Here is a 23,947-nt window from a genome sequence, read left to right on the forward strand (position 1 = left end):
AGGGTGAATCTTAACCAGATTTCATTCATAAATTTCAGAGGAATTCACCTATAAAAAGGCTAGAGCCTACCACACCATCATCCACCCTCTAGATTGGAGAGATTAGCTATAATCTAACCTTCCTTTGCGTTGGAGACCTTGGCCCTAACTTTGAGTAGGTGGAAGGGGAAGGAAAAACCGAAAAGGACTCAAGAGACTCAAAGCCCACGACCTGGAGAAGGGGCGACTTAAATACTCGGCTGCCGCGGCTAGACCGGTCAGACCGGTCAGGTCTGCAGCAGCCCGCTGTACAGACTCAATCGACGGCGGAGTTTCTTTCTTAGACTCGAAGTATTTGCTACGATGCCGCCACGTCGACGAAGTTCCGGTCCGCGGTTTTGGAGGGTCTGCGAAACCCGGGTAGGTGGCCGGTTTTGAGAAAATCGCCAAAACTTCACGCGCGGGAAGATTCCCGCCTCCACGCCGTGGCCCTAGACGCCGTTCCCGTCTCGGCCTCCTGACGGCCCTAGACGCCGCCCGACGCCCGTCACCTCCTCGCCCGCAGCGAGGCCCTAGACGCCGTCGACGCCCATCGCCTCCACCAGTCCCAAGACCGACGCCCGTGCCTCCACGACTTGGCCTCTTCGATCGCCGTCCGCCTGCTTGGTTTTGTGGCGCAAACCAAGAAACCCGCCTTCCGTCGCCGCTTGCGCCCTCGATCCAGGAGTGCACACCATAGCTATCGCCCGGCCTGAGCTCCTCCACGGCAACTCTCCGTCGACACTCGACGCCCGTGTACCTGCAATCCAAAGACTAAGCGCCCGATCACACCGCACGGTTGACAATTCACTCATCACAGGCAGGATAGAGTACTCAACATTCCTCAGCATGTAAAGCTTTGTCGCAGCTACTGCACTGCGTTTTTCCTGTTTCGTCTTAACCACGAATTCAGTCCTGACTAGCCCAGTAGTGCTGATAGGAAGAGATCGAGTGATCACTGATATGGTCATATGGATAGGAGTGTGTGTTACTCGTGGTAAATCGATGAAGCCCACTCCTGCCTCGCTCACTCTTTCGCTTGCTTGATCTCTGCATATATATCACAGATGGCGCAACATGACCAGGAACGTCTTCGCCCCTCTGATTGAGCTGCTGTCAGCACCAGTAATCCTGTAACCAAATGGCAGAGAAGGTGCCTGTTCCAGGGCGAACGAATGGAGATGATGACTGGATGGACCAGATCAAGCGAGCCCATGAAATCAGAAATGAGGATGTATACTGTGAACTCCCCTGAAAAAAAAAGAATGAAGATAATAAACATGGCGAGAGAGGAGGGGGGGGGGGGGCGTGTTCTATGGAGAGTCTATACGGATAGGAATGTTGTAGTAATCATGTGTGGACCTATGTTCAGTTTTGATGATGAGTGGTTGCAACACTAAGTGTTCCAGTGGCTTAGTTGGCGCATAAGCAATTAAGCATAAGCATATTTACTTTAGGACTAACCGGTACGGTGGTGAGGAAGGCGGTGCTTAAAAGAGAGATTAGGTGAGTTTAGGGAGTGATTACCCTAAATTAGCACAATCCAAAAGAGAGAGTGGATGAAGGGCGGCATCCTAGCCATGTACTTCATGGTGGATCTGAAGATTAATGCAATCCGTGTTTAGTTTGCCCCAAATCTTGCCTCCCTCACTGTTTTTCTTTTTCTGGAACTTCATAGGATTTTTGGTGAATTTTTCGATCTCGCGATTTGGATCTAAGTAGTACGATGTGTGGGAATGTCTCTAGACCATCCTTGGTCACGAGCACGCCGGATTCGAGGATTTGGTGGTTTTGCCCCTTTTTGGTGTTCTTCGGGAGATCCGCAAAATTGGCCTCAATCCTTGATCTTTTTTTTTGGTGGATCTTGCTTGTGCAGGTTCGCTATCACCTCAGCTAGGTTAAGCCCAAGTTAGAGTTTCTGCCCAAAGTTGAGTTATTCCACCCCTTTTCACTTCTTTTCGGCTGCTGTTTTCTGGCTGATGCGGAAGTTCCGCAGGTTGAGAGGAAGTTCATAGGGTGCGAATATTCTGTAGTTTGAGAGTAAGTTCCATAGGTAGCCTCCGTCTTTTTACGTGTTATGGCTACGTGGAACTGGTATTTGCCATGTTTGAGGTGCGTTGGGTGTAATTGGGATATAGGCCCGTCGATTTGCAAAATGCGAGTTGGGATTTTGATTCACCCTCAATCATGTATTTGTTTTAATTTGTTTCAGAGTCTTATCCTGCTTTCAGAGTTTCAGTCTTTTGTTTCTTATCAAGATTAGTTTGGCAGTTAGAAGTTCAAGGATCGTGTGGAGATCATGCCTGAGTCCTAGGCTATTTACCAGGGCCACTTAAGCCACTTCGTTGCTGTAATCTTGGTTGTAAATAAAGAAGAGAAACCCCCGAAAAGCTCTTCATCGCAGCGCAAACTACTGTCTCTCAACAGTATGTGTTCTGTACTTCTGTATCTTGTCGAGTTCATCAGGCAATCCAACAAGGAACATTCAGAAACAGACCAGATACGCCTAGAATATACAATATATTGCATAATAGTATGTCACAATTATTCTGCTCAGAAACTCGCAGTACATACTAGAATGGCGTAAACAGATACAGATACATAGAGCCACAAAGCATTATGTGTGCATCTGGCAGACATATTAATTGGCATACCAGCTAGCTCGCAAATGCCCCAGGAATTACATTTTTTGATACACATCACTTATTTCTAAAGTGTAAAAGGACTTCTACAATGGAGTTTTACCTCCCATAATAGGAACTCATCGGATTCATGGGCAGGTTCTCCCCATCCTGCGAAGGATATGGAGAAGTAGTAGTAACTTCTATCTCAATACTAGAAGTTGATGGTCCACCAAGAAGGCTCTCAATCTCAGTCTCTGCATCCAGTTGTGCCCAAGGATGCAGCGACAGCTTCAGTAACCTGCCCAGTTCATTAGCGATCTCCTTCATGGATGGCCTATTGTTGCCGCACATGTCCAAGCATTGCTTGGCTAGCGCTGCGAGCCCCGTGACCAACTCAGTGCTCTCTTGCCCCTTTATATGTCTGGCCAACACTGCGTCAAGTTTATTCTCCTTCATGGCGGTCAGGAAATTTGATGTCAAGCTCCTTTGCTCCTCAGGACCATTCAGTTTCAGCGGAACCTGGCCTGTGAGCACCTCTAGAAGGATGACGCCGAAGCTGTAGACATCACTCTTGTCCGTCAATTTGCATGTCTGCATGTATTCAGGGTCGAGGTAACCACAGGTACCTTGAACCACAGTCACGTACTGCTCGTTATCAGATGGGGCTAGAATGGAGGCTCCAAAGTCCGAAACTTTTGCCATGTAATTGTCATCGAGGAGAATGTTGGCGGTCTTCACATCACCGTGTAGAATAGGGGGAGATGCGTAAGAATGTAGGAAGCTAAGTCCCTCAGCTGCTTCATGTGCAATCCTTAACAAGGAGCTGAAAGAGACTTGCAATGCTCGGTTCCTGCCATGGATAAGCTCATACAGGGTGCCGTTTGGGATGAACTCGTAGACTAACATCGGAACTTCCACCTCTAGGCAACAACCCACCAGTTTGACAATGTTCTTGTGATTGATCTGAGATAGTATTAGCATTTCTTGACCAAATTCCTTCTTTTGCCTTTCATCGATAAGTGCACATCTCTTAATTGCAATAGGTGTGTTGTTTTTAAGAATACCTTTGTAGACCGTTCCATGGCCTCCTCTTCCAATTATCCTGGTCTTATCATAGTTGTTGGTGGCTTGTATAAGTTCAGCTTCTGTAAATACCTTGAAAGCAAGACCATTTTCAGATCTGATCCTCTCGAACAGAAGAACACCTCCGTGTTGTCGAAAATGCTCTTGCTTAATTTTGTTCAGTTTCCTTCTTTGAATGATGAAGTAACCCAAGAAGGAGAAAATCACAAGAGCAAGAAAGCCAACTGTAACTCCTGCATGTCAACATTAGATAAGAGCGTTGTTACAAAATTTTGATTCCATTGCTCTGAATAATTGAACGACCTTTTCGAAAAGGAACAACAACAATTCTCAAACTCTGCTTGGAATTTCGATCGGAATTGGTAATAAATTTGATTTGTGAGAGTACTGTTGTCGAATGCTGTTTGATGATTCATACAAATGAATGTTCATTATCTTGGTAGCTAATATCCTTACCTATTATTAGACCGGTATCAGGGTCACATGTTTTGTTTTGCTGAGAAAACTTCCTTCCTGCTCGACACGAACACCTGTATCCTCCTATTGTGTTGTGGCAGGTGCTGCCTGAAGGGCATGATGACCTGTCTTTACATTCATTGTAATCTGCAGTAAGATGAGCAAAAAATAATTACAAATACAAACTCTAGAAGTTAGGCACATGTGGAAGATATATAATTTCAACTTATAAGTCGAATCAGTACCTTGGCATCCATCAAAAAGATAGGGGTTGCCTTGGTACCCGTTGGAGCAATTGCATCGATATCCTGGTCCGTTGGTGGAGTCCATGCACTCACTATTTCTGCTGAGGCATGCGTAAGTACCTGTCTTGTTTAGCCTAGCGACCTCACACGACATACTGTTTTCTCTTATTGCCCAGTCCATTATCACCGGTGTTCGTCCATTGTTCGTGGAATTGAACTGGTTGATGTAACTAGGGCTGAAACTGAACGTCTCCGCCTCCATCAGCACGGCATAGCCGCAAGGACCAAAGCTCGAAATCCGGCTTGTGTCGAAACCACTGTTGAAGCTTACATTGTAGAAGTCCATACCCCTGGGTATGGCTGTCTGGCAGCAGCCCATGCCAGAGCAGGAGCCGGCTGCTAAGTCTGACAAATTTCGGCATGTTGAGACGCATCCACTCTGGTAGCCCGTGCCAGTGTCGTCAGAGATGTAGGCGAGCGTATTGCACCCAACGACAGTGAATTTGTTGTGGATGTCTGAGAACCGGAAGGGGCTGTTCCTTGCGCTGAACCACCAAGGTCTAGTGTCCATGGAACGAGAGGAGGTGTTGTAGCAGTACGTCGAGATGTTATTCGTTTTCCGGAGCGTGCCATGGATCAAGGAAATGTTGAGCAGCTCAAATTTACCACCACCCAGGAATGGCTTGGAGACGCCATCTCGGACCAGGCAGCTAACGCTAAAGCCTGCTAACGAGCAGTTGGCGCCTATGCCGAATGGGAACGGGATTTCGACGCCGCCGCACTGCGTTTGGCACTGAGGGCTTGGAACCGCAACAGCGGTGGAGCGCTGTGATGCCGGTAACAGAAGTAGAAGACCAAAGACGAGTTGCCGGAAGAGCACTTCCATACTCACTCCGTGGCTGGATAACTACAAAGTAGTAGAAAACATGATACTCCTACATTAACTTGTGCATGCTTTGCGTAGTTGTACACTTAGAAAAAAATCATACATGCACGCCAATGAAATCATTTGAAAAAAAACGATCCATCCAAACATGGTTGTAAAAAGCAACGCGTCAGTTTGGGGTGGTGAGGTAAATCTCCTGTTACTCTAATCACCGTTTTTTTTTGCGAAGACTCTAATCACCGTTTTACAGTTCCTGCTGCAAAAGGGATGATGCTACGACATCCAATTATATTAAGGCTGTCTTGGAAATATACGAACATCACAACGAGAAGCATCAACACCTTTCACGCACGCTGATGATGAACTAAGGAAGAAAAAGTACTAACTGATAAAACCAAAACTCAGGGTGGATAAGCTGCTGAGACAGAAAGGGAGTTCAGCTTCCGATGATATACCTTCGCCATACGTGCAGAGCTTCTCCCAGAGGTCTCTGAGGCCATCTTCCCCCTGATCGCCGCGCCGAGACCCTGAGAACCTTTTGCGAGATTGCTTCAGTAATTTACTCTCACAGAAGCAAACATCCTTTTGTGTGTGTGGGAGTATATGTAATAAGAAGCGCACATCTCGCGTCAATGTGCTTTCGAACAATAATCTTACCAGAAGTTGAATCGGGAACGAGTCAACATATACAGTACTAGCAGAGACCGAGCCTTACCAAAAAAAATCTAGAGATTGCTAGACAATCAAAAAGAGCTAGGACCTGCAAATGTGTACCCATGCCCTCCAGTACCCCTTTTTGCTGGACTCTTTTATTTTATTTTAACCATTTTTTGCTGGACTCTTGGTGCGCACTTCTTCATATCACGTCGCGGTCAACTTGACCGTGTATAAGAAACGTATTACACCATACGTATCATGCGGTGAGCTAGAATTTTGAATGTACGCAGACTCTCTTTTTTCAGTGTTATCGTACTAGGAGGATGTCCTGCGTGACTTAGCTTGTGTCAAAGACTTGTTGGGGAAAGTTGCCCCTACCACAATCTATCTATTATCTTATTATTTAGCCAACAAACGGAGCATACACGTTCTCTCTCAAGGCCTAGAAATTCTCACGTTAATCGGAGAAAAATAGAAAAATAAAAATTACCCATCACTGGCATTACAATTAACATTAGCCTAAAATACCCCTGTGCCTAATTAAAAATCACCCACCAATGACATTATGAAAAATTAAATATAAAATATCATTTAGGTATGTATCAGTTACAAATATATACTATTAATAAAAACTAAAGCTAACAACAATCAATCAAAATAAAATGAAAATAAGAATGATTATCTGCATAATATTATTAAAGCTCAACAAATCAAATTGTTATTATAAGTAGATCATAGTCGAATTGTTTTAATCAACAATAAGACATAATTAACGATAATGAATAGGATGATGTATGGTGAAAAAATAGTATAACCTTTAAGTAAAGACACAACAATATGCAAATTTTTGAATTTTCAATACTAGCCGCGCGAATGCGCGGGCTATACGCCTAGTTTAATGGTAGATGCAAAGTGAATGTTTCCCTTGCTTTAATTTACTGCAAAAAAAAAAAAGATAACAGCAGCCGGGACTTGGAAGTTGGATTGGGAACCAGTCAGCAAGGCAGTGCCGTGTCTTCCGTCCGTTGGCGATCGGGAGCACGGTTGTTGGTTGGGGGCAACGACCTGCTTTTGTTCACACGGCAAGAGAGCAGGTGAGCTACTGTGAATTGGGTTAACCTGGACTGCCTTCGTACTAGCTAGCTCTACGGTTACGATCGAGTTATATCCCATCCGTGGCTTCCTTGAGACTTGAGTTTGTTGTGATCGGCAGTTTCATCATTTTACCACAAACACAAGATACTCCAAAAAAAAAAAAATCTAGTACTCTCTCCATGAATTTTTTTTTGACATTTCGAACAAAGTATTGTATAGAAAAACAACTATGTTGTGATGTCGGGGTGTCAAATATAAAAAAAGAGAGGTAGTACTACGTATATGCGTAAATACCAGGAGAACCAGGGATCGCACAACAGTTTCTAGTTGAATTCGCCAATAGGCACACAACGTATTATGCACTATGTAGGGACGCTGACGCATGGACCCTAACCCTATGCGCCTGTGATGCGGCAGTATGTCAGAGAGACCTGTCCGAGCAAAACACACATACTGGAGCATAAGAAGCACAATCAGACAGAAAAAACAGTTTCATCTGAATGTAGTATATACACATTTCATATTAGACCAGCTAGCACATGCCCCGGCATAAAGAGTTTCCAATGACGTAGAGCACATGTTTTGATCACCTCCCATAATATGAACTCATTGGGTTCATGGGCAGGTCTTCCCCACCCTGCGTAGGATACTTAGCTTCTTCTATTTCTATACTAGCAGTTGATGGTCCGCCAAGAAGGCTCCCTGTCTCGGTCTCTGCATCCAGTTGAGCCCAAGGATGCAGCGAGAGCTTCCTTAATCTGCCCAATTCATCGGCAATCTCCTTCATGGACGGCCTATTGCTGCCGCACATATCCAGGCATTGTTTGGCTAGCCCTGCGAGCCCCGTGACTAGGTGCTCTCTTGCCCCTTTATATGTCTTGCCAACACTGCATCAAGTTTATTCTCCTTCATGGCGGTCAGGAAATTTGATGTCAAGCTCCTTTGCTCCTCAGGACCATTCAGTTTCAGCGGAACCTGCCCGGTGAGCACCTCTAGAAGGATGACGCCGAAGCCTGTAGACATCACTCTTATCGGTAAGTTGGCATGTCTGCATGTATTCAGGGTCGAGGTAACCACTGGTACCTTGAACCACAGTCACGTACTGCTCGTTGTCAGATGGGACTAGAATGGAGGCTCCAAAGTCCGACACTTTGGCCATGTAGTTGTCATTGAGCAGAATGTTGGCGGTCTTCACATCACCATGTAGAATCGGGGGAGATGCGTATGAATGTAGGAAGCTAAGTCCCTCAGCTGCTTCATGTGCAAGCTGACGTTGAAGTACCTGGGCTGCGAGCACTGCGAGCCGATGCCGAACGGGTAGAGCATCTCGACGTCGCCGCAGTGTCTCTGCCACTCGGCCAGGAACAACGGCGGTTGCCGGGGCATGCTGCGACGCAGGAAGCAGTAGAGCAAGGGCGTGAGAACCGCCCAATTTGATACTATTTTAAACGAACCTCCGGTCATTATCATCCAGATAAAAACTAACACGTGCTGGTCGGAGAGCGTGCCACGTGCTATCCCACATCTAGAGACACGAATGACCGACACGTCATCCGTCCAAAATAACATCAAATCCGGTAGTCCCGGTACGTGTTTGCCACATGTCCAGAATTAAGCACATGTACCGTTATACAATCGCATACACAGTGCCGATGAATCACAAGAGCAGTTTTACATTACCAAAGTTCAATATAAATTCGATATAGGAGGGTTCAACTAACTTCCATTACAAGCCTTGGGCTCACAAAAGCCATATTAAACAGAAACTTAAAGTTTATTGAATTTACATGCTCTCATGGAGCTCGACTACGATAAAGACATACTAAGATAATGATGCCTTGCTAAAGGACATCATCACATCCACCCTGACCTACTCCTTCCCCGCATATGGATCAGCGGGATAGAAGTGGCCGAACACCAATTCCGGCTCACCTGCAACTAGGTTTAGAAAGCAACCTGAGTACAAAAGGTACTCGTAAGACTTACGCGATTAAATAAAAAAGATCATACAATGGCTCAAGTAAAAGCTTTAAGATTAAGTAACTATTGCATAATCATTAGCTCTCGACACTATCACCTATCAAAATTAATTAATATTGCCCAAACCCCCGTTAAATTTTAGTTAGTTAAGAGTATAACATAGAATGAGTCACAGAGGTTTCATGAACCATTTCCATCATAACCGAATTTCTATGAAGAGTTCATGGGATAATGAGCTTGCTCATAACCGAGAGCGCGGCAATTCGAATTGATTAAAACCTTGCAAGGGTGTACTATTTTACCCACACGACGCGAGGACCATGCGACTCACCCAACCGATCACGTCGGGAAGGGGGTACTCACGTCAACCGTTCCCAACAAGGCTCGATCATTGAACTTCACACCTAGCTTACACGTGGAGTAACTTAGGTCCACCGGGGACATCTCTAAACTTTTCTACACATAGGTCCACCGGGGACACTCCTAAGCCTCCCTGCATAGCCCTTGACCACGTATCTAGGACTGCACATCAATGATCAAGTCAAAGAAGGTAATTGGCTCATCCGTACCATTATTTGGATATGTGGTAGCACGGAAAGTTGCTCAAAACCAACGTCATCCACGGACGGTCCATAAACGGTCCAAGCGGACTATACCCATGAGACTTCATTCTCTAGCCCCTACCATTCCGCTCGAACCTCGAGACTACCAGCCCAACCAAACCCCAGCCAAAACAGTGCGATCAAGGATTGCCGATAAGTGTGGTGCTCCAAACCATTCCTGTCTAGTGAGCTCTACAAATATTCTAAGTAGGGCTAAGCATCTAGTCAAGTTGAGTGATTAACTGACTAACTAGTGCCAAGAACAAGAATAGAAAATCAAGGAAGGATAATGCACGCAGATAGGTACAAGAATGCAATACATACCTAATATATAACCCCACATTACCTGGTGAGATAACTAACTAACTCAGATTAAATAGGAGCAAGGAATCATGCTTAGCTGCTTGCCTTGGTTAACTTCGGGCTCGATCGCGAACTGGACTCCGGGCTCAGGCTCAACGGACTCGGTGGGCTCCACGGGTTCGACCTCTGATGGTTCAGTCACTAAAATGCATGAAGTGATGCGTATGTATTAGAATGATGCCATGGATTATGCAAGAGGATATGACATGAAGAAAGAATGGCACAAAATGCAAGATGCACAAATGTAACACCAATGAACACGCGAGCAACGAACTCGAGAGAGAATTAAGAAAAAGAACTATCACAGAAAATATAAATCTTGGAATAAACACATGAAACTTGGTTTTGCAGCAAAAGTAGTTTCCTATAACTAATCATAAATATATTAGCTTTCAGCTATTCGAAATAAGATAAATCAGAAAAGGCATGCAAACCTAACTAAACAAATCTACAAAAACTATCATAAATACTAGGCATTAATACAAAGCTAAAAAAATTATTTTTACTATTTTATCTCTTTCCAGTAGAAAGTTCTACATTAAACTATTTTCAGACAAAGCATAAGAAAACACAGTAAACCTTTAAAAAACAGAAAGGAAACATATGAGAAAGTTGCATCATTGGAAACTATACTTCACAAGGAGTCTAGCAAAATTTGGTTTGGCATTTTTAGAGCAATATACAAATAAATAAGAATTTGAATCACTTTTACATGATAAAACTATAGAAAAATCTACAGCAAAGTAACATGCAAAACAACATTTTTGTTAAGTAGATCTAAACTAGAGGAATCTAATGAAACAAGTCTCACATTTTTCCGAGGTCTATAGAATTTTCTACGTATTTTTCAATTTTGCAGATAAATAAAGCATCACAAAACCCTAGCAAAAATGCTAGATCCACCCACAGCCAGCCAGCCCTGAGGCCGACAGGCGGGCCCCACGGGCAGGCACCCCACCCAGGCCAGGTCACAAGCCTTGACCGCAGCATGGGCGCGGCCACGGCACGCGTGGGGCGTCGCGCATGGCGACGGCGGCGGCGGTGGCGCGGCGAGGCTGGGCCGGAGCAGGGCAGGGGGCGCGCGCACGGCGTGTCCCTAGGGGCGGCAAGGCTCACCGGTAAGGCGTAGTACTGGGAGCGGCAGGGAGGAGGCGGCACGACGGCAGCGGGCGGCGGCAGGCGGAGGGCGGCGCCGGCGGCCCTGCACGGCGAGGGAAGGGGCCGGGTGAGGAGTGGAATGGGTCGAGGAGAAGGGGGAGATGCTCCCCATGTGAGGAATCAAGGGGAGGTTCACCGGAGATGATGAATCAAGGCCGGCAGCGGAGCTCCTCGCGGTGGCATCAATGGAGGTCGGCCGGTGCGGAGTCGATTCCGGCCGGGGTTGGGCTCAATCGAGTCTGATGAGGGGCGGGGGAGACGGAGGGCAAGGCGAGGCAGGCTCTGGCGCGCGGAATCGAGGAGCGGCGGCCGAGGTTGGTCGGGGCGCCGACGAGGATGGCTCTGCTCGGCTCGAGCTCAAGGAAGAAGAAGAGAGGAAAGAGTTACGGGTCAGCATTGAGCGGATAAGGCCGACGACGATGGATGCAGATAAGAACGCTTGTGCGGCACGGCACCCGAGGATGGCCGACGCGTGGAACGAGGTTGGACGCCGGCGAAGCCGACACGCGGCACGCCGCGATGCGCGCGTCGACGCCCCGCACGCCCAATGTTTTGGGGTCGTGACAACTCTCCCCCTTAAGAAAATCTCGTCCCGAGATTTAGATAGACAAGCGGGGAAGGATAAGTCTCGGACTAGGTTGAGGTCATATTCACCTAGACAAGATAAACATACTACGCTTCACCTTTCTTTCATCATGATCAAGAATGGCAATGGGATGCTCCTCGTAGATAAGACCCAGTTGAAGATCAAGTGATTCAAGGCCGATGTCATCGGTTGGAACACGAAGACATTTCTTCAACTGAGAAATATGAAAAACATTGTGCACTACGGAGAGTGATTGAGGGAGTTCCAATTGATAAGCCACAGCTCCAACTCTCTTGGTAATCCAAAAAGTTCCCACATAGCGTGGCGCTAGCTTTCCTCTTACTTGGAAACGGCGAGTGCCCTTAAATGGAGAAACCTTGAGGTAGACATAATCGCCAATCTTGAGGTAGAGTTCTCGGCGACGACGATCGGCATAAATCTTTTGATGAGATTGAGCAATGCGAAGATTCTCACGAATAATTCTGACTTGATCCTCGACATCTTTTACCAAATCCGAGCCAAAGAAAGGTCTTTCTCTAGATTCGGACCAATTGATCGGAGTTCTACACCGCCTTCCATAGAGAGCTTCAAAAGGAGACATTTTGATACTTGCTTGATAACTATTGTTGTAGGAAAACTCTGCGAATGGCAAGCAAGTAACCCATTTCTTCTTATATATAAGAGCACAAGCTCTTAGCATATCTTCTAGGATTTGGTTGACCCTCTCGGCTTGACCGTCTGTTTGAGGATGATAAGCGATGCTATAAGTGAGATCGGTTCCCATCGCTTCATGCAGACTTCTCCAAAAGTGAGCAACAAACTGAGGACCGTGATCAGAGACAATTTTCTTAGGAACACCATGAAGACAAACAATGCGGGTAAGGTATAACTCCGCATATTGCTTGACGAGATAAGTAGTCTTCACTGGAAGGAAATGAGCCGACTTTGTCAACTGATCCACAATTACCCGGATAGAATCATATCCTTGAGAAGACCTGGGTAACCCAGTGATAAAATCCATTGCAATTTCTTCCCACTTCCATGATGGAATAGGTAAGGGCTGAAGGGTACCAGCCGGTTTGAGATGCTCAGCTTTAACTCTTTGACACACATCGCACTCAGCGACATATCGAGCAATTTCTCGCTTCATGCGAGTACACCAAAACCTTTGCTTGAGATCTTGATACATTTTGGTACTACCCGGATGAATGGAGAATTGAGAACTATGAGCTTCCTCAAGAATAAGCCGACTGAGGTTATGATCCTTAGGCACCACAATACGCTTCCCAAAGAATAAAACTCCTTGATCATTAGTAGAGAAACATCAGGCTCTGTCCTTGTTCATTAATTCCCGAATTCGATCCATACCTTTGTTTTTCTTTTGAGCATCCTTAATTTGATCATAAAGGTCAGATTTGACCGTGAGAGTAGCAAGATAGCCTTCTTTGACTATGGAAATTCCAAGTTTCCGGAGATCATCACAAAGAGTTTGTAGAGGAGGGGCTATAGTCAAGCAGTTGCATTGAGCCTTCCGGCTTAGTGCATCGGCGACGACATTTGCCTTACCGGGATGATAGTACACTTTAATATCACAATTCTTGATTAGTTCAAGCCATCGACGTTGCCTCATGTTGAGATCAGATTGAGTGAAAATGTATTTGAAGCTCTTGTGATCGGTGTAGATATTGCAATGATTGTCAAGTAGATAGTGACGCCATATCTTTAGAGCATGGACAACGGCCGCAAGCTCTAAATCATGGTAGGATAATTTTCTACATGTCGCTTGAGTTGACGAGAAGCATAGGCCACTACTTGGCATTCTTGCATAAGAACACAACCAAGACCAATGCGAGAAGCATCGCAGTAGACATCGAAACTCTTGGAAATGTTTGGCTGAGCAAGAACGGGAGCGGTACTGAGACAATCCTTGAGGGTTTGAAAGGCTTCTTCACAGGCTGGGGACCACTCAAACTTGACTCCATTCTTCAGTAACTCGGTCATAGGCTTCGCAATTTTAGAAAAGTTCTCTATGAACCGGCGGTAATATCCCGCAAGTCCAAGAAAACTCCGGATCTCATGGACATTCTGAGGTTGCTTCCAATCAAGAACGTCTTGCACCTTACTAGGATCTACAGCAATACCATCCTTGGAGAGGATATGACCAAGAAAAGAGACTTCTTCAAGCCAAAATTCACATTTGCTAAACTTGGCATAAAGACGATGCTCTCTAAGCTTTTGGAGAACAATATGAATGTGACGAGCATAATCTTCTTGGATCTTGGAATAAATGAGAATATCATCAATAAAGATGATCACAAAGATATCAAGTTCCTCCATGAAGATGATATCCATCAGATATATGAAATAAGCCAGCGCATTGGTGAGGCCGAAGGACATGACAGTGAATTCATAGAGACCATATCTAGTAGAGAAGGCCGTTTTTAGAATATCTTCTTTTTGGAACTTGATTTGATGATAACCTAACCTTAAATCAATCTTGGAGAAATAACGAGCTCCCGAGAGTTGATCAAATAAGATATCAATCCAAGGAAGAGGATATTTGTTCTTGATGGTGACTTCGTTTAACGGACGGTAATCAACACACATCCGTAAACTATCATCTTTCTTATTCACAAAAAGAGCCGGGCATCCCCAAGGAGAGGAGCTCGGACGAATGAAACCTTTGTCCAACAAGATCTTGAGTTGTTCCTTCAACTCCCTTAACTCATTAGAAGGCATTCGATAAGGTCGTTTAGATATAGGAGCTGTTCTGGGCTGGAGCTCTATGACAAATTCAACCTCACGATCAGGAGGCATACCCGGTAATTCTTCTGGAATGATATCCAGATACTCACACACCACGGGAATATCTTCCAACGCAGTGACTTTGGTACTCGTCAGAGCATACAGATGAGATTCCATCTTGGAAAGAGAGAAGAGAACTTTACTCCCAGAGGGTGCAAAATATCAATGGTGCGGGGCCCATATTTGATAACTCCGTCATGCTTACCCAACCAATTCATCCCCAGAATCACATCTAAGCCCATCTTATCAAGGATGAGAAGATTAGCACAAAAAGTAGCTCCCTCAATGAGGATTGGAACCTCATTAACAAAGTGTCTAGCAATGATTTCCCCACCTGGCGATTCTATATGGTATGGCACTTGTAGGTTTTGCATCTCAAATTTGCCATGCAGCACAAATTTCTTGTTGATAAATGAAAGAGTTGCCCCATAATAAAAAAGAATAGTTGCAGGGTAGGAATTGATTAGGAGCGTACCCATGAGTACTTCGGCATCCTCCGGAACTTCTTCAGCGGTGGTGTAGTTAAGACGACCACGCTTAGGAGCTTGTTGTGGCTTAACTTCCTGACGCGGTGCTTGACGTGGATTGTTGGGACTAGGTGCATTGAAGGCGCCCCCACGCCTCGGAGAGGGGCAATTCTTGGAGATGTGGCCTATGCCACCACAATTGAAGCACGAACCCTTTGCGGCAACACATGAGTTGTTCCAATAGGCAATGGCCGGCCTAGGAGCTTGTCCTTGGGGAGGTTGAGGGTGGCGCACAATCCACATAGGACGAGGAGGTTGAGCACCCGACGCCCGAGGTGGAGGAGGAGGTGGAGGCCCCAGACATGGACGTGAGGAGTTACCGCCTGCCGAGGTAGGAGCGGGACACTTGTTCTTTGCCTCAAGATTCTTCATCTTGTGCTCGGCTCTGATGGCGATATTCACCAAGTCATTGAATTCTTCAAACTTGGTAGTGGAGAGCTTGTCTTGTAACTCTTCTGAGAGCCCATCATATAAGCGTTCTTGCTTCTTGGCATCGGTGGCCACTTCTTCAGGTACATATTGTGAGAGAGTGTTGAAGAGGTTCACATATGCCATCACATCACAATTTCCTTGAGTGAGATTCAAAAATTCCTTCTTCTTGATATCCATGATACCCTTGGGAATATGGAAGGAGCGAAAAGCTGTGCGGAATTCCTCCCATGTGAAGCGGTGGTTAGTAGGGTGAGATTCCTTGTAGTTCCGCCACCAAGCCCCAGGGGCGTCATGAAGTTGATGAGCCACAAAGATAACCTTCTCATGTGGCTCACACTCAATAAGACCAAGCTTCTCTTCAATGATATTGAGCCAGAAATCCGCATCAAGAGGATCTTTGGAGCCACGAAAGATGGGAGGGTTCGTACGGAAGAATTCCCCGAACCTGTTCACTTGAGGCTCAGCTCCTGGACCATGATTGCCGGCATTGCCCATCTGATTGACTATGTGCGCCATGAGTTCAGTTTGTCGGGCCAGGACGTCCGCGAGGGTTGGGTGAACGGGAGGGTTAGGAAGGGGGACCTCGTTGCTACGGTTGTTATTGCCACCCGAACCATTAGCACCATCCCTCTCTGTTCCCGAATGCAACACCATCCTGTTAATAATCAAAACGGTTAGCGGTCAGGAATGAAAGATAGAGAATGATACTCAATGGCAGGGTGGAAAGATAATGTGTAGCTAAAAATCTAACACATAACCAACACTAGAATAACATATCTAAGAGAAAGGGTAGATTTGGCCCACTAAGATTAACAAGAATGAGTTCAGCGAAATCTAGACCACGACACATTAGATTGGTTAGGTGCAGATTTGGAAACCAAAAGAAAGTATGCATGCATGTGAGGTATGAATGCAACATGACGTCTCCTCACATCGTGAGCACACCTTAATGTTCTAGCACTCACTCACGACCCGAAACAACCGCATTGCCCAGCAGAGCTATAACCCTCCTACTAGCACCTAGGACAATGGGTGATTCCCACCCACTCATCCCTGGTAAACGGCTCAAAATGTTTCCAGCAGACGAAAGGGTTTTCCTACGCTCCTGCTACTCATGAAGACAAGAGGGGTTAAGCATATCTTAATTAAACAAGGGAAGCAATAACGAAGAAGTAGCTCTAAGACGAAGGAAGAAAGTTAGCATTTTATCTTAAGTTCAAATTTTTAACAAAAATAAATCTTAGTGGAAGTAATCAAATTTTATTTTACTCTCAACCCACTAAGCAAATTTTAGGTTCACTTTATAGAACCTCGGCTCTGATGCCCGTTGTGAGAACCGCCCAATTTGATACTATTTTAAACGAACCGCCGGTCATTATCATCCAGATGAAAGCTAACACGTGCTGGCCAGAGAGCGTGCCATGTGCTATCCCACATCTAGAGACACGAATGACCGACACATCATCCGTCCAAAATAACATCAAATCCGGTAGTCAAGGTACGTGTTTGCCACATGCCCAGAATTAACCACACGTACCGTTATACAATCGCATACACAGTACCGATGAACCACAAGAGTAGTTTTACATTAATAAAGTTCAACATAAGTTCGATATAGGAGGGTTCAACTAACTTCCATTACAAGCCTTGGGCTCACGAAAGTAGTTTCCTATAATTAATCATAAATCTATTAGCTTTCAGCTATTCGAAACAAGATAAATCAGAAAAGCCATGCAAACCTAACTAAACAAATCTAAGAAAATTATCATAGATACTAGGCTTGAATACAAAGATAACAAAATTGGTTTTACTATTTTATCACTTTCCAGCAGAAAGTTCTACATTAAACCATTTTCAGACAAAGCATAAGAAAACACGCTAAAACTTTAACAAACATCAAGGAAACATATGAGAAAGTTGCACCATTTTTCTTAAGTAGATAAATCTACAAAAAAAGTAACATGCAAACCAACATTTTTCTTAAGTAGATCTAAGCTAGAGGAATCCAACAAAATAAGTCTCACATTTTTCCGAGGTCTATAGAATTTTCTATGTATTTTTCAAATTTGCAGATAAATAAAGCATCACAAAACCCTAGCAAAAATGCTAGATCCACCCACAGCCAGCTAGCCCTGAGGCCGATAGGCGGGCCCCATGGGCAGGCGCCCCACCCTGGCTGGGTCAAGGCAAGGCCGAGCCTTGACCGCAGCGTGGGCGCGGCGACGGCGCGCGTGGGGCGTCGCGCACGGCGACGGCGCGGCGAGGCGGGGCCGGAGCGGGGCAGGGCAGGGGGCGCGCGCACGGCGTGATCCCAGGGGCGGCGAGGCTCACCGGCAAGGCGCAGCACCAGGAGCGGCAGGGAGGAGGCGGCGCGATGGCAGCGGGCGGAGGGCGGCGCCGGCGGCCCTGCACGGCGAGGGAAGGGGCCGGGTGAGGAGGGGAATGGGTCGAGGAGAAGGGGGAGATGCTCCCCATGCGAGGAATCAAGGGGAGGTTCACTAGAGACGACGAATCGAGGCCGGCAGCGGAGCTCCTCGAGGCGGCGTCAATGGAGGTCGGCCGGTGCGGAGTCGATTCCGGCCGGGGTTGGGCTCAATCGAGTCTGATGAGGGGCGGGGGAGACGGAGGGCAAGGCGACGCAGGCTCTGGAGCGTGGAATCGAGGAGCGGCGGCCGAGGTTGGTTGGGGCGCTGGCGAGGGCGGCTCTGCTCGGCTCAAGCTCAAGGAAGAAGAAGAGGGGAAAGGGGAATGGGTCAGCGTTGAGCGGATAAGGCCGACGACGACGGATGCGGATAAGAACGCGTGCGCGGCACGTCACGCCGATGTGTGGAACGAGGTTGGACGCCGGCGAAGCCGACATGCGGCACGCCGCGATGCGCGCATCGGTGCCCCGCGCGCCCAACGTTCTGGGGTCCTGACAAAGGGAGAGCTTCAGGATCACTTCCATACTCATCGGCTGGAGAATTGAAACCATGACATTGTAGCTTAGCATTCAGCTTAATCGATTGGCACCACAAAGATTATCGGCCTAGGGGAGGAGCTGATCTGATCATGAAAAGATGAACATAAAGCAAACGATATAACACAAGTTTGGCAAAGTTCAGCTCAAAGAATTATGGAAGTTCAGTTTCGGCGAGCAGAAGTACCAGAGGAGATAGTTGATCTTCCCTCAGATGCCAAGAACGCTGAATCTTTGGAGATTTCTTCAGCTATTGTTTGTTCTTAGAACAGAAAGCACATGCTGTTATCAAAGCGGTATCATGAATGAGTCAAAATACAACAAAGAGTCAAAAAATTTTGGTCAATGATTGATTGCCAAAAAATATCTGTAATGTACATGCTAATCTTCTCTAAGTCATCAGCTGGTGCAACAGATCAACAGACAGTGACAATTATAGATCTTAATCTTTTTGTTAAACAAATACCATTAGATCCAACTACAAAGGTTTATTATATGGCAGATAATCCTCTACCTTTAGCCGGTCTGGAAAGGGAATCAAATGCTGCAAGCTCTTTAGAGTTGTAGCAAATCAGCAACGGCTAAAAATATTCAGCAAAGAAACAAGTGGTACCAAATGCTTGTTCCTACGTCAGAGCAAGCTATAGGGCGTGCAACTTTGGGTGATCTACACGTCCCTGCTCCCTGGACTAGCTGCCGGACACCTGTTTTTTATTCTTCACTTCATAGGTTTTCAGAATAAGAAAAAATCATGGCATATACTTTTTCTCGTCTTCTCCGAAAACAGTAAACATATTTAGAAAAAACAAAACGGCTAGTGCTATGAAATCTAAAGGTTCTTTTTCCCAATTTCGTTTAGCTTGATAGCCCAATTCGCCGTGGTTAGCTGAGGAAAGTTGTCCCTGTCACAATTCAATGGTAGATACAAGGTCTGAATGTTTCCCTCGCTTTAATTTACTGCAAATAATATAACAGCAGCCGGGACTTGGAAGTTAGGGATCGGAACCAGTCGGCAAGGCCGTGCCGTGCAATCTCGTTCTTCCGTCCGTTGGAGAGCGATCGGGAGCAGGGTTGGTTGGGGGCAGCGACCTGCTAACCTGCTTTCACATGGCAAGAGAGCAGGTGAGCCACTGTGAATTGGGTTAACCTGGATTGCCTTCCTAGCTAGCTCTACGGTTCCGATCGAGTTATATCTCATCCGTGGCTTGCTTGAGTTTGTTGTGATCGGCAGTTTCATCATTTTACCACAAACACAAGATATTTCTTTTTTTTTAAAAAAAAGACTAGTACTGTACCAGTGTAAATACCAGGAGAACCAGGGATCACACAACACTTTCTAGTTGAATTCGCTAATATGCAGGCAGGTGCTTGGGCTCGCTCCACTGACTGCGATCTGCGCAGTCGCCAAAGAACCCGTGCAGTTGCCAAAAAGCCCCAACCACCCCCTCCTGTTAATGCGACCACAAACTCCCCCACTGTAACACCTCAGGTGTTAATCACCTATAATTAAATATAATCATGATCATTGGTTTTAAAATTTACGCGACAAAAACCACTAGTTAAAACTTTGCTGTTTAATTCGGACCGGATCGGTCCGACCGGTGTGAGCAGCCGGTTAGACCAGTTGATCCGGATGCCCCCCACAATCATTAAAATAGGCAGCCTATGTCTCTCTCTCCCTCACAGCTCACTCTCTATCTCTCCCTCTCTCCCTCACGTGCCTTCCCTCTCCCCAAACCCTAGACTCTAAATCCTCCATCCCAACTCGATCTCAAGAACGTGGAGGCATCAAATCGGCGTGGAGAACCTTCTTCTCCACTGCTCCTCCTCGGGGTGCCATTGATTTCAAGTTCTTCACGTCGGAAAATCTCGTTCAAGGTACTCCAACTTGTGCCAGCCCGATTTATCTTTCTAGGAGGTTTTAAGTGATTTTCTTTGGTCCATCGTCCCTATATAATTCCCTCCACTAGGATCTAAAAGGGTTTCGATTTTGGTTGGTTAGTTTCCTCGCAATAAGGTTTTCTGTTTTTGGCTGAAAACGTACTTATCGAAACTTCCGACACCTTGTCGGAACTTCCTACGCATTTGTTTTGGGTAGGCCGAGCACCCCTTGTCGGAAGAAACCTGAAACTTCCAATCAACACTGAGCAGCAGTGTTTGTAAAATACGTAGAAAATTGCAGAAAAATCAGAAAAATGCAAAACTAATTTTGTTAGCTTCGTATCTTCATACTCTATATGGTAGAGCCATGAAATGTGTTGTTTGATAACTTTTTATATACAGTTTTATTTATGCTTGATAAAATGCTATATAGCTTGTTAAATGCATAATTGGAGTTAGGAGCTTGCTAAAATATAAAACCAGTTGGATTAGCTTTGTTTTGGTGTGTAGTACTTAGAAAAATTATTAAACATGTTGTTTGGTTAGTATTTTTATAATGTATTGTTATAATCATGAGTAATGCTTGTTTATTTAATATCTATAGTTTTGGAAGTCCAAAAGGTATGAAATTTATGTAGTAGCCTAGTCTTTGTGTAATCCACTATAAGAGTTTTAGGTCCTTAAGCTAAGTGCATGTTTGCAGACCTTTCTTTGCTCATTTTTTCTTGCTAAGCTAATTAGTTTGTGCTAGGTGAATGTTTGCTAGGGCTTGGTTTGTTTAACATATTTAGATGTATGCTTAGGGTCCCTTTCTTGCTATCTTAATATATTAGGTTGTGTGATGTTAAATAACCTTCATTCATGTGGGTGCTCATGTCCATTCAATAGTGCTCTTGTGCTTGTCTTGCTTGCCCTTTTTGATACATCGTCCGTGCATTTATACATATGCATCGTTGCACCTCATTTAGGTACGTTAGAGGTACAACGTGTGAACATGAAGTATGCAGTGTTGGAGCCGAACCACAAGACAGTGTTTGGTGGCCTTCTCCAGAAGATGGAAGGAACCGCTGAAGCAATTGATGACCCGGCCCAAGGTCGGAAGGGCCCAAGGCCTTGATCGTATTAACACTAACCTAGTGTTACCCCAGGCAAGCCCCGATGCATAACCTACTATTTCTGGACAACATTTACAAGTTACATGGTCTGCCTCAGGCCATCATCTCTGACAGAGACAAGGTTTTTACTAGTCTCTTATGGCAAGAATTATTTCGTCTTTCTGGTACTGAACTAAGGATGAGCTCAGCCTATCATCCTCAAACGGATGGTCAAACTGAAAGAGTAAATCAGAGTGTTGAAGCTTATCTTTGCTATTTTACTCAAGCGTGCCCTTCCCAGTGGTCAAAATGGTTATCACTCGCTGAATTCTGGTACAATACCAACTATCACTCTTCACTGACCAAGTCACCATTTGAAATACTCTATGGTCAAGAACCACGACACTTTGGCATCACGGGAGTTCCTGTCTGTACCAATTCTGACTTGGAAGCTTAGCTCAAGGAACGTGATCAGATTGCTAACATTCTGAAATGGCAGTTGACAAGAGTGCAGCACCGCATGAGACAACAGGCTGACAAGAAGCGTTCTGAGCGATCTTTTGCTGTGGGGGATCGAGTATGGCTCAAATTGCAACCTTATGTTCAGACATCCATGGCTCCGAGGGAAAATCACAAGCTATCCTTTCGCTACTTTGGCCCCTATGAAGTGGAGAGTAAGATTGGTTCCGTGGCATATAAACTGAAGCTACCAGAGCACAGCTCCGTTCATCCTGTGTTCCATGTTTCATTACTGAAGAGGGCCATCGGTAACACTACGACTTGTTTCTTCTACTCTACCACCAGACACTACTTCAATGCAGGAACCGGAATGCATTCTCGATCGTCGTCTGAAGAACAAGGGACGCCACACCATCTCTTAGCTATTGATCCAATGGGTTGGCTGGGCACCAGAACTTGCCACCTGGGAAGATGAAGACCAGGTACGCCATTTGCTACCATCTACAACGGCTTGCGGCCAAGCCGTTTCTCAAGGAGGGAAGAATGTCACGAACCTGATCAAGGCATCGCCAAGGCCCATGAGGGAGAAGAGGCCCAACGCCCGCATTGCCGGACCGAACTGGACCAAGTAGTTGTAGGCCCATGAAACGGGCGACTGCAGCTGTCGCTCGGTCTGTATCCTGCTTAAATACTCTTTCGTGCGGAAAGGGAAAACTCGATTTGGAGCTCGACGGCACTGGCGGCGGCGAGCTTCGGCTCGAGTACTCCGGCGAGTCCAATTCCTTGTATCCGAAACTCGAGATATACCAGAGCAGACCTCGTAGCTATTTCCTGTGTGTTACAATTAGATTCCGCTCATAAAGTTGCATCTATCTGTGAAAAGGTTTTGCAAATAGACTTCATTTAATACGTCATACATGCAAGATTCCTTCATGAATTTTTTTTCGTGTTTTAACCAAACACGGCCAAATCACCAACCGATCCGTTCAGCTGATTTTTTTTTAAAAACATACTACTATGTTCCTGCGCATGTCTTTGTGCTAATTATGTATGCGTTGCCCGGAATCAATAATCAACCCTGCTAGCCTTGCGGCGAGACCACCGATCAGTGCGCTGCAAGCATGTCCATGGCGTGCCCCGAAGTGCTTAGCGCAGTGCAATTAACGGTCGACATGCACGGTGCAGTCATCTACTAGCAGACAGCAGACTAGTAGAGTACAAGGCGATGCCTGTCTTGGGTAGCAACATACCAACAACCACGCAGCCCATGCTGCCTGTGTCCTTCAGAAATGTTTCGTTCGTCATCAGTCTCAGAGCTGCACCGAGCTCTTTGCTGTTTGGCCACTTTATTTGCGGCCAATAAAAGAATGCTCTTTATTTTGTTGCCTCTCTACTTGCCTGCAGATCCCCGGCTCAGATCTCACCCCTTGTTTGACAGTGACACAATGAGGAGAATCTCTCGTGCTTGCATATTCTAACTTGGCATGTTGATGCCTCAACTGCTCGGCTTTGTCGGGACAAAGGGAAAATATTCAGAGGGATATGCATGCAGATCACGGGCATACTTACTGAGGCATAGTAGTACAGTACTAGATAACGTGCTTGCTCATCGGATGCGTGTGCACATATATATCTTTGACAAACGAAGTTCTTAGCCTTACATGTTCCAGCGGATTGGTTGGCACCAAGTTTTCTGACGATCTGTAACCATGTCGTCCAACCTAATTGAAAACAGAGTTCTTCAGGGAGATATTCAGGACGTGGTCGTTTTTTTTTTGTTTTTTTTTTGCGAAGGGGCTGGAAGCCTTGGTTCTCGGGCTAGGCATTCGGTTCTAACCGAACCAATCGGTTCGGTTCCTCAGTTCCTTTGAAAATTTGGTTCCCAAAAAATAGGAACTGATTGGTTCTTTTTAGATATAGGAACCGACGAATTTCGGTTTCGGTTCGGTTTCGGTTCTAACCGAGGGAACTGAAATTTGAAGGATGACGTTGTGGACAAGACAAAGAAGGAAGAAGGAGATGTGGCCGAGGCTCCAT

The 23,947-nt window shown here is 45.8% G+C and overlaps 2 pseudogenes; both read right to left on the reverse strand.

The window, feature by feature from the left end:
- Nucleotides 1-2,506: 2,506 nt before the first annotated feature.
- Nucleotides 2,507-5,628, reverse strand: LOC120704780 (annotated as a pseudogene).
- Nucleotides 5,629-7,650: 2,022 nt separating this feature from the next.
- Nucleotides 7,651-16,033, reverse strand: LOC120702114 (annotated as a pseudogene).
- Nucleotides 16,034-23,947: the final 7,914 nt, after the last annotated feature.

The sequence above is a fragment of the Panicum virgatum genome, chromosome 4K (assembly GCF_016808335.1).
Source record: "Panicum virgatum strain AP13 chromosome 4K, P.virgatum_v5, whole genome shotgun sequence".
Lineage (NCBI taxonomy): Eukaryota > Viridiplantae > Streptophyta > Magnoliopsida > Poales > Poaceae > Panicum > Panicum virgatum.